Raw genomic sequence first — 12512 nt, 5'->3', positions numbered from 1 at the left:
CCGGGAAGGAGGAGACTTCCAGAGATACCATTTTGGCAGGGAGGCTGCGACCACCACTCTCCGGGTACTTTTGCCTGGATGGAGCCTGGGATGGAGGAGAGTCTGTAAGCTGAAAGGGGCGAGGTGGCCCCCCCAAAAGACACTTGTGATGCCTGTCACCCAATCGCAACAGTCCAGCTATCGGGAGGGAGGGCTGCCATCTTTGGAAGCTGATGTGGGGGTCATTTCCCAGAATGTTCTTAGGAGAGACTCAGGCATCTCCCTCCATACTTCTCTTCCCACAGGTCTTTCTTAATGGTATTCATTCAGCTCTTACTATGTGCCAGTCACTTTTCTAAGTGCTGGGGTAGATACAAAGTACTCAGGTGAGACCCAGTTTCTGTCCCGCATTGGGCACACAGTCTTAATCCCCATTTTTCAGATGAGGTAACCGAGGCCCAGAAAAGAAAAATGACTGGCCCAAGGTCACGCAGCAGTGGACTTGCCCAAGGTCACAGAGCAATGGGTGGGGAACAGAACATCACTACACTGCTCTTCCACAATCAATTACTTGTATTTAGTGAACAACCGTCTTTAGATTGTGAGTCTTACTGAGGGGCAGGGACCATATCTAAATCCCTCCTGTGCCCTGTTCCACCTTCCCTAGCCGAGGAAGAAGAGAGCGAGGGTCTTTCCCTTCCATTTTAGGGCAGGGAAAGGTGCAGCCCAAGACCACCCTTCCAAGAGAAGTCAAGCCTCTTTCTGAGTCAAGGAGCCAGGCACCCTGGGGTGGATATAAAGTAATCAGATTAGACTCAGGCCATGTCCCACATGGAACTGGCACAGTTTTAATCCCCATTTTTCCGATGGGATAACTGAGGCCCAGAGAAGTGAAGTGATTTACCCAGCAGACGAGTGGCAAAGTAGGAATAAGAACGCAGATCCTCCTGACTCCCGAGCCCGTGTCCTATCCGCTAGGCCACACTGCTTCTATACAGTTCCCCACCCCCTTCCAATTTGCCTCCCACAGAAAAACCCTGGCACGGGGCCCTGGCCTAGCTCCACGTGGTGGGCACAGGGGCTTGGGATCAGGTGCGGTCTGTTCTGCAGACAGGAGTTCCTCCCCCCGCCGCTCCTGGCTCCCACCGGACCCACTCCGATTGTGGCCAGGGGACTGTTTCCCGGAGTGCAACTGGACGTTCTGCCCGAGGGAGAGTCTACTAGGGGGTCTACTGGGAGCCGAGCGGCTGCTGGCATCACGGTCACATGATTGAGACGTTTCCAAATCCGGGGCCGATCTCACATCCCCGACGATCCAGTTGCTCGCCCAGGTGGTCGGTGCCAAACTGGACTCCGCACGAACAGGCCAGGCCGTGCGTGGCCAGAGAGGATACCGTGGCACGGAGCGAGGGGGGCTGGGAAATCGCTCCGGCTCCTCGGCTGGAGGAGAAGGCAGGGGGAGAAGGCAGGGGTGTCTGTCAGCTGTCCGAGGAGGAGTCCTCCCCGTCCCCACCGACGGAGGAACAACAGACTCTCCCTGCCACAAGACGAGGCAGGACTGTTTCTTCAGGAGGGCAGCGCTCAGAAGCCGGGGTCAGGGCGGGCAGGAGTGAAATATGAGTCAGCAGAGTGGAGTTGCCGCTTGGAGCCCAACACTTGGCAGGGAGCGGGAGTTCAGCGTGAGGTAACCCCTCCTCCGCCAGCATCTGGAGGAGCCCTGGATGCAGCCGGGCCTGGGCTAGGAAAGCCGGAGGCGTGGGTGGAGCCCCGGCTTCTGGTCAACGGTAGCCCTCTGCTAGGCCTCCGTCGCCTCTCATGTGGGGGCCGTCAGGAGGACGGGGTGCACACAGGCGCGGTGCCGGAAATTCAATTCATTCAATCGCATTTATTGAGCGCTAACTGTGTGCAGACCACTGTACTAAGCACTTGACAGGGACTGAACAGAAGGCACAGTTTGGCCTAGTGGAAAGAGCATGGGCCTGGGGGTCAGAGGACCTGATTCTAATCGCTGCTCTGCCTGCTGTGTGAACTTGGGCAAGTCAGTCAGTCAATCGTATTTATTGAGCACTTACTATGCGCAGAGCACTGTACTAAGCACCTGGGAGAGTACAATACAACATTAAGCAGATCCATTCCCTTCCCACAGTAAGCTTATAGTGTAGAGGTGGGGGGCGGGGCGCGTCACTTCGCTTCTCTGTGCCTCAGCTCCATCATCTGCAAAATGGGGATACAATGCCTGATCATTGTGGGCAGGGAATGTGTCTGTTCATTATTGCATTGTGCTCTCCCAAGCGCTTAGTACAGTGCCCTGCACACAGTAAGCAGGCTTGTTGTGGGCAGGGAATGTGTCTGTTAATCGTTGTACTCTCCCAAGCGCTTAGCACAGTGCTCTGCACACAGTAAGCACTCAATAAATACGATCGAATGAATGTTTTCCCTCTTACTTAGACTGCGATCCCCATGGTGGGACTTGATGATCCCGTGTCTACCCCATTGTTTCGAACGGTGTTTAGCACACAGTAAATGCTTAACAAATACCATAATCATCATGATTATTAATATTAAAAGTAATACTAATGAGTAGTAGTATTAATTCGTCCCTCTTTTTCCCTGTCCCGCGCCAGCTCCGTACCCCACAAGACTCTCCCTTCCCCCACCTGGCTGAGGATGGGGACCGGCAGACACTAGTAGCCACTATTCAGCCCAGGGAGGGGATTAAAGAATGAAATAAGAGCCGGGAAAGGCCCCATAGAGCCCCAGAAGAGGTCGAAGACTGAGCTCAGAGGCCAGAAGTTCCGTGGGCTCAGGAAATATGGGGAAGGGGGACAAAGATGGGGTCGGCTTTGGGCAACGCTCGGTCCCAGGTGCTGCCTCAGAAACAGATCCAGCTTTGCCCATCTAACTCCTGCTCCACATTCATTCATTCATTCAATAGTATTGAGCTCTTACTCTGTGCAGAGGACTGTACTAAGCGCTTGGAATGTACAATTCGGCAACAGATAGAGACAATCCCTGCCCAGTGATGGGCTCACCCCTTCCGTGCCCCAGAGCGACATCCAGGGGCCCGCATGGCTCAGGGGCTGTGGGATGGAGTTACCAAGAGGAGAAGGTGGGGTGAATGGCCTCTTCCCAGCCCCAGTGCTGATCTGTCCCAGTCCCCCGAATAAGCCGGTTCCTCTCCCAGGAAGGTCAGGAGAGTCCTGCCACTGGTGCCCCCTTTTCCCGACAGGAAACTGAGGCCCACACCGGCCTTCCACCGGGCCAGGCCACTCCGCTCCCCTGCTGCCCGTCCCGATCTCACGATTTTTCGCCCAGATGGAAAGCAACGGTAGTTTCCTGTGCGGTGAGGGGGCATGTTGGAATAAGTTCCTACTAAATCAACATTTTTGTGGTTTGCGGTATTAGGAATTAATGACCTGAGACTATCAAGCCCGCCAGGTTTAATACCTATCCAAAGCTGTTTTTCTAACGTTAAATGACTCAGCCTTTGCAGGAACCCGGGGAAAAGTGACTTGTTCGAAATGCCAGGGGGCACCAGGCCAAACAGAGGTCTGAGGGTGTGAACCGTTCCTGGAATCTGCTAGGACCGTGAACCTTCAGATTCAAGACCGTAAACTCACTGTGGGTAGAGAACGGATCTACCGACTGTTTCACTGTACTCTCCCAAGGGTTTAGCGCAGTGGTCCGCACACAGGACGCGTTCAGTAAGTACGACTGATTGTTACACTGGTCAAAAGAAGCATCGGGGCACTGTGGATAGAGAACAGGCCCGGGAGTCAGAAGGACCTGGATTCTAATCCCAGCTCCCTCACATGTCTGCTGTGTGACCTTGGGCAAACCACTTCATTTCTCTGGGCCTCGGTTCCCTCATCTGTAAAATGGGGATTAAGACTGTGAGCCCCATGTGGGACAGGATCTGTGTCCAACCTGATTTACTTCTATCCAGCCCAGTGTTTAATACGGTGCTCGGCAGATAGTAAGCACTTAAAGAGTACCATTATTATGATTATGGCACCGAAGCAGCATGGCGTAACGGATAGAGCACGGGCCTGGGAATCAGAAGGTCAGGGCTTCTAATGCTGGCTCCGCCACTCGTCTGCTGTGTGACCTTGGGCAAGTCGCTCTGACTTTGGGCAAGTCACTTCCCTAGGCCTCAGGTACCTCATCTGTAAATTGAGGATTGAGACTGTGAGCCCCACAAGGGTCGGGGACTGTGTCCAATCCGATTTGTTTGTATCCACCCCAGCACTTAGTAGAGTGCCTGGCATGTAGTAAGCACTTAACAAATGCCATCATTATTAGTATTATTATTATTACCTGACTGCAGATGGACACTAAACCCGAGCCTTCTGCCACACGGGCATTAGTTTCCATTCTATCAAAATGCCAGGGGTCTCTTTCTGGCCAGCTGACAGCCAAGGTGCCCTCCCAGGAGAACAGGGCCTGCTGGCTGGGTGGTCCCTGGCCCCGAGGGCCCTGAACTCCAGCCCCAGAGGCGGGCGATGGGCCGCTTCTGTGGGTTCAGTACCCCCCAGCAGAAGGCTAACTGTCTACTGATGGATTTAACGAGCATCTCAGAAAACTTGCACTAATGAAGAGAACCACCAGAGATGACAGATGGATTGTCATATGGAGACAGTCCAGTGTACCTGTTGAAAGTTTCATGGGGTTCCCGGAACTGGGGTTAGATCATTCTTGACTTCCTTTCCCTGTGTGGAATCTGCCTGAACCAGGGTCTGGAATTTCTTCATCCAGTGGCCAGCCCCCCTGCAAAATAGGACATTAGAGTCCGCTAATGTAAACCCCAGCCCATCCAGGGCCAGGCATTTCTGAAGGTCCAGAGGCGGATTCATCAACTATTTAGTTGACTTAATTTTTAGACAGATGTTCTCTTGTATTATTTAAGCAGCCACAGTCGAGCAGCGGATCATTTCAAACGGCTCTCCTAGCCCTGCGGAATGCATTTGGGGTGCCATGTTAGAGGGGTAGGGGCATCTGAGGGGATCTAGCATGGAGGGCATGGAACCAGTGTTAGCACTGGCTGTGGAAGTGGGTGAGGAGTCTGCGACTTCCCCCGGGATCAGTCAGTCAACTGATGGTATTTATTGAGAGCTTACTATGTGTGGGGCACTGTACCGTTTGGGAGAGTACAATACAACAATAAATAGACACTTTCCCGGCCCACAACGAGTTTACAGTCTAGAGAACCTCATTTTGAGCAGGGAATGGCCCTGTTTATTGAGCTACTGAACTTTCCCAAGCGCTTAGTACAGTGCTCTGCACCTATTAAGTGCTTCATAAATATGATTAAATGAATATGAATGTAAAGAGATGCTGCAGTGAAGCAGCATGGCCTAGTGGAGAGAGTCTGGGCGTCAAAAGGTCGTGGGTTCTAATCCCGGCTCTGCCACCTGTCTGCCGTTTGACTTTGGGTAGGTCACTTCACCTCTCTGGGCCTCATTTGTTTTTACGAGATGTTCTTCCCCTTGACTCTATTTATCGCCATCGTTCTCGTCTGTCCGTCTCCCCCGATTAGACCGTAAGCCCGTCAAACGGCAGGGACCGTCTCTATCTGTTGCCGACTTGTTCATTCCAAGCGCTTAGTACAGTGCTCTGCACATAGTAAGCGCTCAATAAATACTATTGAATGAATAATATGTAAAATGGAGATTAAGACCATGAGCCCTATGTGGTAGATAGACTGTGTCCAACCTAATTACTTTGTATCTACCCCAACATTCAGAACAGTGCCTGGTACATAGTAAGCACTTAATAAATACCTTTAAAAATATGGCAGATTAGGCACAAACCGGGATTGAAACCTGAGAGTCTGTAACCTTAGAAGATTTGAATAATGGAACATTATGCCCAGTTTGGGCATGAATAAGTAGGAGAGTACTTACCTTGTTCTCCCTCTTCCAAAGAGAAAACTTGTAGTTTCTTTTTGGAAATCCGCAGGACTTGGGATCTGGACAGCAATGATCTGGGCAGATATGACGCCCTGATAGATTTCAGATATTCCAGACACCAATGTTGTCTGGAACACTGATTCTGGAGAATGTAGCCAGAGAGGACTTGAGAGTAATCAGTGGCATTTGCACTTGCTATGTGCAAAGCACTGTTCTAACCACTCGGGAGAGTACAACAGAGTTGGCAGACACGGTCCCTGCTCATAATGCACTTACAGTTTAGAGGGGGAGACAGACATTAATGTAAATATATCACTATATTGTTATATAATGATATTGAATGCTTTATAATCCTAGGGGGGAAAAGATGGATTTTAGAGTGGTGTATCCCTCCCATTTTGCATACAAAACAATTTACAATCAATTTACAGTGTAGAGCACTGTACTAAGCACTTGGGAGAGTATGCTAGAGTCAGTAGACCCAATCCCTGTCCTCAAGGAGCTTGTAATTTATCAGGGGAGAGAGGTACTTAAATGTTATGGGTAGGAGGAAGAAGACAAGAGTTGTGGATTTTCAGTACAGGGTTCTTATTGATTCCTTGAAGTGTGTTATCATTTTACTGTTGAAATCTGGAGAGCATTCATTCATTCAGTCATATTTACTGAGCGCTTACTGAGCACAAAGCACTGTACTAAGTGCTCAGGAGAGTCCAATATAGTCAGAAACAGACACATTCAACAAATGTTGAATGAAGCTTCATTCCAGGACTAGCTTCCCCCACTCTTCGGCAAGAAGGTACCAGAGAGAAGAGACCATCTAGACAAGAGGGAAATTCATATTTAAATGTTCGTCAGAGAAGCGGTCCATTTCCATGTTGTGTCCTCAGGGCTTAAAAGAGATCTTTTTAAATAGCTATATGAATTTATATGAATATGAATACTTTTTGGATCTGCAGGGTGTAGAACTGCCCATATTATCACCAGCTGAAGGGCCATGTCACAGGGTTTGGGGCGCGGGAACTGGGTTCTAATTCTGGCTCTCCCACTTGCCTTTTTTGTGGCCTTGGACAAGTCACTTCAGTTCTCAGCAGCCTCAGTTTCCTCATCTGAAAATGGGGCTTCAATACCTGTTCTATCTCCTACTTAGACTATGAGTCCCATGTGGGACCTGATTTTCTTGTATCTACCTCAGCACTTAGTACAGAGTTTGGCACACATAGTAGCCTTTAACAAATACTATTATTATCACTATTATTCTGGAAGAAGTAGGTACACTTTGACATAACCCGCTTCACCTAAACCAAACCAAATTGATCTTAATCAGTAGACAGTGACGGGAGAGTGGTATACTCGTAGTGGGAAAACTTTTACCTGAAATAAAGTAAAAAAATAATCACTGCCAAATGGAAGCTCAGGATATCACGTGACGAGGAGGCCAGTCAGCACTGAGGAAGAACAGTATTAGTGTTCTGATACTGATATGTTGACACTGTAGCTCTAAGAAAAATTAGACTACCCGTTGAAAGACAGCTCACAGAAACTGGCGCTAGATAAGACTTCTATTGGACAGGCTTTACCTCTGCAGAATGACAACTTTCAGGGGGCCTTCTCTGCAATCAGACAATCTGTAGTTTTGGACTTTCTAAATCCGGCCTCCAGAAGCCCCATTTCCTGCAGAAGCAGTGGGTGCACAGAGACTGAGATGAACTAATAATTAATTGTGGATAAACTCTTTGGATCTGATTGTTTTGTATATAACCCCAACACTATACACGGTCAATCAGTGGTATCTATTGAGCAGTTGCTATGTGCAGAGCATAATAATAATAATGATGATGGTATTTGTTAAGCACTTACTATGTGCCAAGCACTGCACTAATCGCTGGGGTAGATACAAGATCATCAGGATGGGTACACTCCCTCTCCCACATGCGGCTCACAGTCTAAGGGGGAGGGAGAACAGATGTAGAATCCCCTTTTACAGATGAGAAAATTGAGGAGTAGAGAAGGTAAGCGATTTGCCCAACGTCACACAGCAGGCAAGTGGCAAAGCCGTAATTGGAATCCAGGTCTTTTGACCCCACTAGGATATGCCACTTCCCTTCATATAGGACAGAGCACCACTCACCCCACCTTCAAAACCTTATTAAAATGACAATCTCCACCAACTGAGCCCTCATTTCCCTTCCTCCCTTTTCCTTCTGTGCCACCTATAAACTTGGAGCACTTACGTACAGATTGTAATTTATTTTCATGTCCGTCTCCCTCTCTGGACTGTAAGCTCCTTGTGGTCAGGGAGCAAGCTTACCAGACCTAGCTGCCTTGCACTCTCCCAACCACTTAATTCAGTATCCTGGACAAAGTAAGAGCTCAATAAATACCCCTGATTGATGGATCGCTGTCTCTCCATCTAAACGATCACCGGGTCCAGGTGCTCACTGTATCATTAGATTACTCAGTCAGCTTCCTCTTTGTCTCCAGTCTCTCCCCTCTCCAGTCCATGCTTCGCTCTACTGCCTCGACCAGTTTTCTAAAACAGAATTTTGCACATCTTAAAACCTCAGTGGCTAACCATTCATCTCTGCATCAAGCTGAAATTCCCAACCATTGTCTCGCTCCCTCTCACCTCTCCACTTCCTTCTCCAGCTCGAATGCCCTACTGCTAACCTAATCACTGTTCCTCTTTACCATCTCCTATCATTGACCCCTAGCTCATATCCTCTTGCCTGGAATTCCCTCCCCGTTCAAATCAGTTCTCCCCATCTACACACGCACAGTAGGTACTCAATAAATACTATCGACCGATCGATAAAAGCGCTGAAATATCGAACTTAAAATTTCATGAGGTTCTGCTTGTCCAAACCCACTGTCCCACAGCATTTTTGTACAGATATATAATTTACTTTAATGTCTGTCTCCCTCTCTAGACTGTAAGCTCCTCATGGGCAAAGAATATGCCTAACAAACCTCGTTTTCTTGCACTCTCCCAACCGCTTAATTCAGTACTCTGCACGCAGTAAGAGCTCAATACTTCTGCACTTCTAATTTCCAAAGGTTAATTGTGCGAAATCTTGACCACTTAACTTAGAGTTTCATTTTTCTGGTGAGAAATGAGGACCTCAAGACTAAGTTACGTGATATATTATCTATAATGCCTCTACAAGTACCATGTGTTTCTTGTCTATTAACATCTCAGGGTTTTGTTGTGAACAGACAAAATCCTTGTTTTTCCTTTCTCAAAGAGAGGAATTTCAGGGATCGGTAGCAAATTCTACATCTCAGGTTTTAAAGATCTTAAACCAACAGCAAGAATGCATGCTATCCAAAATAAAGTATTTTCTGACCGTAACCAAGATCTTGCAATGGGGCTCATTAGTTTCTTTAACCGGTCTGGCTTGGAATTTTTCCGTCAGAGATTTTTGAAATTGTCCTGAATTCTATTATCCACTGAGAGAAGGGGCACTATCAAAGGACTGATTGAGTTACATTCCAAACACTTTTCTAGCCCTGTCTCAGTGGGAATAATTTTTCATTTATAAATTTCCCTTTCCGCTTACTTTTTGGGGAGAAGTGGAACTTGTTGAAAATCACATCTGGCTGGATTCTTTTTTTGTAAGAATTGTAAGACATATCACCCACAAAAATGTTCACGCATGTTTAAAATTAGATACTCTTGGGAAAACGTGTCAAAACCCCTGTTAACTTTTTAAACTCTATTGCTTAGTAAAACTTATGAATTTGAATTGAAATAAAATGCAGACTCACGTCACTCTCTTTGGAACTCAGGTGATAATCTTTCCTCATAGCTGTAATTTATTATATCCATAATTTATTTATAATAATAATAACAATAATGGTATTTATCAAGCATGTACTATGTGCCAGACACTGTTCTAAACACTGGGGTAAATACAAGGTAATCAGATCGGACACAGTCCCTGTCCCACATGGGACAGTCTTAATCCCCATTTTACACACGAGGGAACTGAAGCCCAGAGAAGTTAAGGGACTTGCCCAAGGTCACACAGAAGACAAGTGGAAGAGGCGCGACTAAAACCCATGGCCTTCTGACTTCCAGGCCCACGCTCTATCCACTAGGCCATGCTGCTTCTAAATTTATATTAGTTTCTGTCTCCCCCTCTAGACTGGAAGCTCACGGTGGGCAGGGAACTTGTCTACCAACTCTGTTACATTGTACTCTCCCAAACTCTGCACACAATAAGAACTCAATAAATAAGATTCATTGATGGATGGACTGATAAATTATACTTACCCAAACCCTTGGTACAGTGCTCTACACAGAGTAAACACTCAATAAATATTAATCATTAATTGACAGATATGCTGCCAACTCAAAGCCACGTTAAAAAGAAAATGATCTACCCAGTTTTGATGAACAAAGCTTCAGAGTTAGCAAAAATGGGGGTTTCTGGAGGCCTTGCTTGGCTGATGGTGGGGGGGAACTCTGTTATTTTTTATGCTATTTTTTAAGCACTTACTACGTGCCAGGCACTGTACTAAGAGCTGGGGTAGATACGAGGTAATCAGGTTGGACACAGTCTTTGTCCCACTTGGTGCTCCCAGTTTCATTCCCCATTTTACAAATGAGGTAACTGAGGCACAGAGAAGTGAAATGACTTGCCCAAGGTTACACAGCAAACGGGTGGTGGAGCTGGGATTAGAACACAGGACCTTCTGACTCCCAGGTCCATGCTCTACCCACTAGGCCACAACTGTTTCTATATTACATGGTTCCTTAAAACCCTTATTTCATGGTTTTATTACCCAAGTAATATGGTTACAGTATGCAAGCTACTTCTGGGCATGACACCAGGCTAATATTTGTGTTCACTGTTTGTTAATCCTGCTAAAGTATCTCTACTGTCTAGGAGAAACACTCGGATACAACTGCTATAGAAGCTACAATAAATAACCTGCGGATCACAGGGGGAGGCAGGTTAAAAGAAATCAAAAATCAGTTGAAATACTTTTCTCTGAGGCTCTGACGAACTGGGAGCTGAGGGGTGGCAAACATTCGACCCTAGATTGTGAGAACCCTAGATTGTTCTGAGGAAAGGGGTTTTTCTGTCCGAGTTGTTTTCTACCTTTGTTTTCTTTTCCACCCCCCCTAGCCTTCACAAGCTACACAAAACAAGCAACTGTCCCTGCGGCCCATTGTCTCCTCAGCAGTGGAGGTTCTGGGCTGCCTGGGTTGAGGAGTAGACCCTACACCACCAGGCAGGAAAGCAGCGATTGATTGATTCATCGATTGTCCCGAACACGGAATTCCTCGCATCTTTGGGTCAGCTTCAAACCTCCGCCAATCTGCCAAAGCTGGGAAAGGTACAGATATTTAGATTGGAAAGCGATCCCGAGGATGAGCAGGGATAGATCAAACCCCTTATTCCACAGCCTTCTTCAGTCGGCCCTTTCCTGCACAAGGTTTTCAAACCCAAGAAAGTATTGGTTTGAAAGAGCTCTTCCAAGACAGTCCTGGTAATCAATTTCTATTATTACAATGGGGCTCAACCGGCAAGAGAGGATGTGACACACTGAAGGATCTTCCTGGCACTCTTCGATTGCTTTATTGATAAATGCCCTAATGGAGGGAGATAATACGAAACCACAGGCAATAACCCACGGAGGCACGGCGCCATCTTGGGCTGCTCCCTGGCAGACCTGGACCCTGGAAGAGTATCTGCCTTGGATGGCAGATACTGCCAACTGGGACCTCGGAGGGAAGCCAAACTGGAATCTGGTGGGAATCTGGGGGATAATCCAGAATTCACTTTAGATACCTTTGAGGAATGATCAGTTCATTTCCTTATTCGTCTCCTGGTTTAGAAGATTGTTCTCGTTCAAGAATTCTCGGCCGCTCCCATAGATTCCGTGGATCCTTAAAGTTATTGCTTTCAGCACCTTTAAGTCTTTCACCTCAGAGGTTACCCGATTTTGCAGAGGTGTTGCAATTAGCTTTTCATCAGAGTAAGCTCACTGTGGGTAGGGAACATGTCTACCAACTCTACCGTACTCTATACTCCCAAGAGTTTAGTATAGTGCTTTGCACACAGAAAGCTCCCAATAAATACCACCGATTTATTAATGGTCCTAAAGCGGTCGGAGCCCGAGAAGGAATGGCCTCATATTTACTTTCAGGAATCATGTCAACAGTGGGTCAACAGGCTGGGGGATGGGAGCCCGTCACGGTAATGAGCCCAAACACCCCAGCTCCTTCCCTGGGCTCCCTCGGAAGGGACAAAGTGGGGTACCCTAGTGAGCCTGGAGAAGCAGGACGGCCTAATGGATAGGGAATCGAATCCCAGCTCCTTCACTTGTCTTCTGTGTGACCCTGGGCAAGTCACTTCACTTCTCTGGTCCTCAGTGACCTCATCTGTAAAATGGGGATAAGAGTGTGAGCCCATGTGGGACAGGGACTGTGTCCAACCTGATTAACTTGCACCTACCCAGTGCTTAGAACGGTGCTTGGCACAAAGTAAGTGCTTAAGAGGTGCCATAATTATAATTATCACTACAGCGGGCTGAGGGCCGGAATCCGCCCGGGGTGGGGGCTCGGCCAGGCAGGGCCTGAGCTGGACGTGCTGACACGGCCGCCACAGAAAATGC

The sequence above is a fragment of the Ornithorhynchus anatinus genome, chromosome 10 (assembly GCF_004115215.2).
Source record: "Ornithorhynchus anatinus isolate Pmale09 chromosome 10, mOrnAna1.pri.v4, whole genome shotgun sequence".
Classification (NCBI taxonomy): Eukaryota; Metazoa; Chordata; class Mammalia; order Monotremata; family Ornithorhynchidae; genus Ornithorhynchus; species Ornithorhynchus anatinus.
The sequence above is the reverse complement of the archived record's forward strand: the minus strand, read 5'-3'. Positions refer to the sequence as shown.